Genomic DNA, 6,000 nt, shown 5'->3' on the forward strand with positions numbered 1-6,000 from the left:
ATCAGCCTACCCTTGCCTCCCTGAGTGCTGGGATTACAGGTGTGTAACACCATGCCTGGCCTGGCTACACATCTTTACAGTGTGTGATTTGCTGGCTTTTAATATATTTCCAGACTTGTACAACCACCAGTATTGTTATTTCCAGAATATTTTAATCATTCTCCCAAGAAACCCTGAGCCTATTAACAATCATTCCTAGTCCTTCCTTCCCAAGCTCCTGGCTGGGCCACCACTAATTTACTTTCTCTTTCTGTGGTTTTGACAGGCTTGAATGTTTAAAATTAAAAAAAAAAAAAAAAAAAAAAGAAGAAGACAAGCTGTGTCCTTTTGCATCTGCCTTCTTCTACATAGCATGCTTTCAAGGTTCATCCAGGCAGTAGCATGCATTGGTACCCTGTGCCTTCTTGTAGCTGAGTACAAAAATTGGACTTACCAGCCGGGCGTGGTGGCGCACACCTTTAATCCCAGCACTCGGGAGGCAGAGGCAGGCGGATCTCTGTGAGTTCGAGGCCAGCCTGGTCTACAAATCGAGTCCAGGACAGCCAAGGCTACACAGAGAAACCCTGTCTCAAAAAACCAAAAAAAAAAAAAAAAAAAAGAAAGAAAGAAAAAAGAATTGGACTTACCGCTGTTCTGCTCAAGGTGAAACCTGAGCAGCTTCTCTCTTTTCACTGCTGTGGACGCTGCTGCTCTGAACATCCCAGCACAAAGCATTCCATGGAAACCTGCTCTTTCCCAGCCTCCATTCCTTCCCTACTCCCCCTTCCTTTCTGACTTTGTGTGCACACATGTGGAAGCCAGAGGCTGGCATTGAGTGTCTTCCTCAATACAACGCTCCACCTTAAAAAAAAAAAAAAATCAAGTATATATTTGTATGTGCAGTTACATGTGTCTTCCTCAATAGTGCGCTCCACCTTAAAAAAAAATCAAGTATATATTTGTACGTGCAGGTACATGCATGCCAGGGCACACATGCGAAGCTTGGACGAGGACCTCGGATGGCAGTCTCCATCTCTCACCTTATTGAGACAGGCTCTCTTTTTGTCGGCCACTGTGTGGGTCAGGCTGCCTAGCCTGTTGGCTTCTAGGGGATCCTCCTGTCTCCCCCACTTCCATCTCCTCACAGGAGGGCAGGGATTTCAGGTGCATGCTGTTGTGTCTGCCTGCACTGGGGCTTTGAATTCAGGGCATCATGCTTGTGGGACATGGGCTTTACCCACTGAGCTCTCCCTCTCCACGGGGTCTCACTGGGTAGCCCTGGCCAGCTTCAGCACCTATACCCCTGTCCTGAGTGCTGGCATTGCAAGGGTCTGCCACCACGCCTGGCTATTCCTTTACTCCTTTTGGGTGTGCATGCCTAGTTGTTAGGTGACATACTGTACTGTTCTTGGTGACTGTACTGTTCCTACACTCCCAGCAGGAATGCTCAAGGATTCTGTTTCCTCTGCCTGTCCACCAGCACTTACTGTCTCCCGTCTTTCTTGACAACAGCCATCCTAGTGGGTATGAAATGATGTTTCTCTGTGGTTTGATCGGTCACTGATGATGTTTATTGGCTATGTGTATACCTTCTTTTATTTTTATTTTATTTTTATCAGAGTGTCATGTAGCCCAGGTTGGCCTCTAACTTGCTATGTAGCTAAGGATAGCCTTGAAATTTTGTTTCGAACTTCTTATTACACTTATTTATTATTGTGCCTGTGTGTATGGGTGCTGCAGCAATGCCTGTGTGATGATCAGAGGACAGCTTGAGCTTGCAGGAACTGGTTCTCATCTTCTGTCATGCAGGTTCAGGGCCTTGAAGCCAAGTTGTTAGGCTTGTTGGCAAGTACCTTACCGAATGTGCTACCTCACCGCCACCTTGAACTTTCGATCCTCCTGCCTCTACCTCCTGCATGCCTGTATTACACACCACACTATTGAGGACCCCCACCCAGGGTTTTGTAGATGTTGCACTGGCACTCTACCTACTGGGCTACATTGCCGGCACCCATTTGTGTGTCTTCTTTGAGGACATATCTGTATAAACTCTTTGCTATAAAGGTTGGCTGCTGGTCCTTTTACAACAGCTGTAGGGGGTTTTGTATCTTTGTATGTTTCTGCATACAAGTCCTTACCAGGGGAAAGGAGCTGGGACCAGGCCAAGCAGCCAGGGAGTTGGAACTAGACCTGGAGCCTCTAGGGCGTGGACTTACCTAGGAACATGGACTGTGCCATAAACTTTTTATCTCTAGCTTCCCTGCTCCTTCTACCTCAGATACCCCAGGGCTAAGACTTCCAGGGCCTGCAGTGTCCCACTTTCCTAGGTCTTTGAAGGCTGGGATGAGATGCCACCTGCTCCCTGGCTGCCATGACACCACAGCCACCCCTCTGTTAGGTCAGCTGCCTCCCTGCAGCGCAGAGGTCGAGCCCAAGGCCTCCCAGGAGGTGGCCACCATGAAGAGAGGCCCTAAGAAGCCTGCCAGGGCAGCCGCAGCCCTGATGGTCAGACCCTCCCTCTTCCCTGCTTAGTTAAACTTTGCTGAACTTTCCACGGTTTGTAAGCTGAGCTTTCATAACTTTCAGAACCAAGGGAAATGTAAAAAAACAAAACCCCCGACCGCAGCCGCTGGCTGATTCTGCTCACACATTTGGGAGATTTTTTTTTCCCCTCTCTGTGGCTACCCAGGGCTAGGAGCCCAGCTGTAAACACAGGAGCTTAGTGACTCTGTCATGTGGGTTGACATTGGTTTGGGCTGACTGTCCCCTTGCATTGTGGCTGTGGTTCTGTGGCTCATCCCTAGGTATCTTTTCTGGGTTCTCTGGGTCACCTCACAGCAGGATGACACAGCTGCTGCACAAGGAACTAAATGGAAAGGGACTCAGGTACAGCTAGGGGTGCTGGGAGCCACCTCTGGATTTGGGGAGGCTTCTACATTGAAGAAAGCTCTGGATTGTCTTTCAAGGAGACCTGGGAGTTTTAAAAGGGCAGCAGGAACATTCCAGGCAGAAAACAGCATGGGAGGGGGCTCCCATCACTGGAGGGATGAATTGAAGGGACCCTACAGAATCCCACAGGCTGAGGAGGGTTATCTGGGGTGTGTGGGAGGGGCGGGGAGGGGGAGAAGATGGTGAGAGGAGAGCCACCTGAGGCTGACTCACCCTGGCCCCCAATAGAACAATTTTTATGGCTTCACTACATTTCCCCAACGATGCTCCCAAGTGCTAACTAAGCCTTCAGGCTCCCTTTAGTGTTTCCTGGCCCCTCTGCCCACCAGCCTCTGTCCCCAAGATCCTGTGGCTGCTGGCCCCTCTCCCAAGAGAGCTTCTGGGTTGAGACAGCACATTCTGCTTTTGTAGGATTGGGCCTCGGGCTTGCTCCTCGCTCCCGCAGCGCCCCAGCTGGGCCTGCCACCCGCCACCTGCCACCCGCCCACGTGGATCCCCCTCTGCCCCTGCTGGCGCCGAGGCGGCTTTGGCAGGCTCTGGGCCCTGAGGCCTCTCTGCTCAGTGATTACGCGGCAGCCGGTGGGCTCCGGAGCCAGAGCGAGAGATTTATTGTGGTTTTTAGGGGGCGTTTAGGAGCCGACGTGATAATGTCTGTGAACGCACTTTGTAAACTGTAGCGGGGGAGTGCCATGTGCACGCGAGGGGCGGGGAGCTCAGCCCCCACATGACATCCTGGGGCTTAGCTGAGAAGCCCCTCCAGTTTAGAGGGTGGGTGGGCTGCAGAAGCCCTACAGAAAGGGAATTCTGGGTTGTATCTGAGGGAGCCTTAGGCTTGCAGGAACCTCCTCTCTGTGTCACCACGCAGCCATGGAATGAAGAATGAGGCAGAAAACTGCCCAAGTTCCTCCCTGGCCCAACAAGCTCAGTTGTACTGAGGAGCCATTTTCTGGCTCCTCTGAAGTGCCCCTCCCTGGTTCCACTGCAGGTGGGGGTGGGGCAGATTAACAGCCTAACTCGGTTGTCTGCTAGGGAGGGGATGGAACATCACCATCCCATCATGCAGGCCTAATGTCGCCACCTGAGGATTGTTTTGTTTTAAGAGTTACTACTTTTTATTTTATGTGCATGCGCGCGCGCGCGCGTGTGTGTGTGTGTGCGCGCGCGCGCGTGCGCACCTGAGTGAGCATATGTGCATGACATGGGTGCAGGTGTCCCAGAGGCCACAAGATGGTGTCAGGTACTCCAAAAGTGGAGTTATAGGCAGTTGTGAACTGAAGATTCTTGTTTGTTTGTTTGTTTTGTTTTGTTTTTGTTTTTTTGAGACAGGGTTTCTTTGTGTAGCCTTGGCTGTCCTGGACTCACTTTGTAGACGAGGCTGGCCTCGAACTCACAGAGATCTGCCTGCCTCCGCCTCCCAAGTGCTGGGATTAAAGGCGTGCGCCACCACCGCCCAGCCATCTGAAGATTCTTATTCCATTGCAAATATTCGCTGAGCACCTACTATATGCTCAGCACTGCTGGGGTACAGGAAGTACAGTAGGGATCAAGACATAACTGAAGTCAAGCATGATGGCCCACCTCTGTAATGCCAGCACTTGGAAGGCTGAGACAGGAGGATAAGGAGTTCAAGGACATCTTTGGCAACAGAGTGAGTTCAAGGCCAACCTTGGAGACATAAGACCCTGTGTGAAAAGAACCACAAATGACAGAGAGGTAGAGCTGAACCCTTGTGTTCCTGGATTTTGGGGAATGGAGAGTGAAGGCAGATAATACACAGTTCAATAATGATGGTTATAAATAGTGATTGTTACTATAGAAACAGTGAAACCTGGAGAATTTGGGACAATGACCTCAGAGGGATCAGGTGTACCCTCTATGGAGTTTCTGCTTTCCTCTTTCCAGTTGGGACCCCTTCCACGGTCTCCAGAACAATCCTGAGTCCTCAGGGGTCCAATACCTACTACGAAGCCTTGGGGGGGCTCCCAGATATACACATAGGGGCTGTCCAGTTGGTTCAAGGCTCGACAAGGGAGACCTCTCTGCAGCCGTTCAGGTCTTCAAGTGCCCATCTCTCTGCCAATGTAGACCAGGCTCACCTGTGCTCTGAGGCAGAGGGGCTGTCCCTTCTAGACACTGCAGGAGTCATGGCTAAGGCCCCCACTGTAGGGGTTAGAGCTGTCTGCGCGCAAACGGACGCTCTGAGAGGGAGGAGAGCAGGGCAGCACTAGAAGCTTCAGCTGCTGTACACGCTGCTGTGCTCACACGTTTCAGCTGAAGAGACTGCGACTCGCTCAAAGGACCCCAACTTGCAAGTGTGGAATTTGAACATAGAGGCCTGTCTCATTATATTTTAATCTCAAAGCAAAGCCTCATGGTCTCCTGGGGACAGTAAGAAAGTCGCATTGAAGTTGGGGCTGAGTAACAGCAGGCAAAGGAATGCTAGTGGGTGTTACCACTGCTTGTTGCTATCCTAAACACAGGACCTGGGTTACTCAAATTTAAGCTCTATACACCTGGTTAAGGTGGGGAGTGTCGCCAATAACCTCATTTACCGACAGGATCACCAAGGCCCAGCGAGGCTCTCTAATTTACCCAAGGCCACACTGGCTGGTACAGTGGGGGCGTGGCTGGGAACCCTTCCTGGCCCCCTGCTTCTAACTGTTCCCTTTCCCAAGTCTTGAGCTTTACCCAGTTGTGCTGAGGACTCTACATGCATTGTCCCACGATGGGCTCATTACAACCACTTAAGTTAATTGGGCTTATGATTGGCATCTACACATTTTAAGAGAGAAGGCAACTGAAGGAAGCCCCGAACCAGTCAGTCGCACCTGGGAGGTTGGGAAACCAGTGTTTAAATCCAGGGTGGCCTACCTCTGAGCCTGAGCATTCCACCTCTGGCTTCGCATCCTCCTTGGCAGCCTGCTGTCTTGCTTGATGCTCCTAAAGCTCACAGAAGCTTATTCTCTCTCTGAGAGGCTGTTCCCCAAGCAGTAGTCACACTGATGCTCAAGATGAGCTTTTGTGAGCTGTGCCCCAATTGCTGGCTGTTGAGCCAGGCTTGTTTCCTGACTC

This window comes from Acomys minous (genome assembly GCF_964271855.1).
Source record: "Acomys minous genome assembly, chromosome: 12".
Lineage (NCBI taxonomy): Eukaryota > Metazoa > Chordata > Mammalia > Rodentia > Muridae > Acomys > Acomys minous.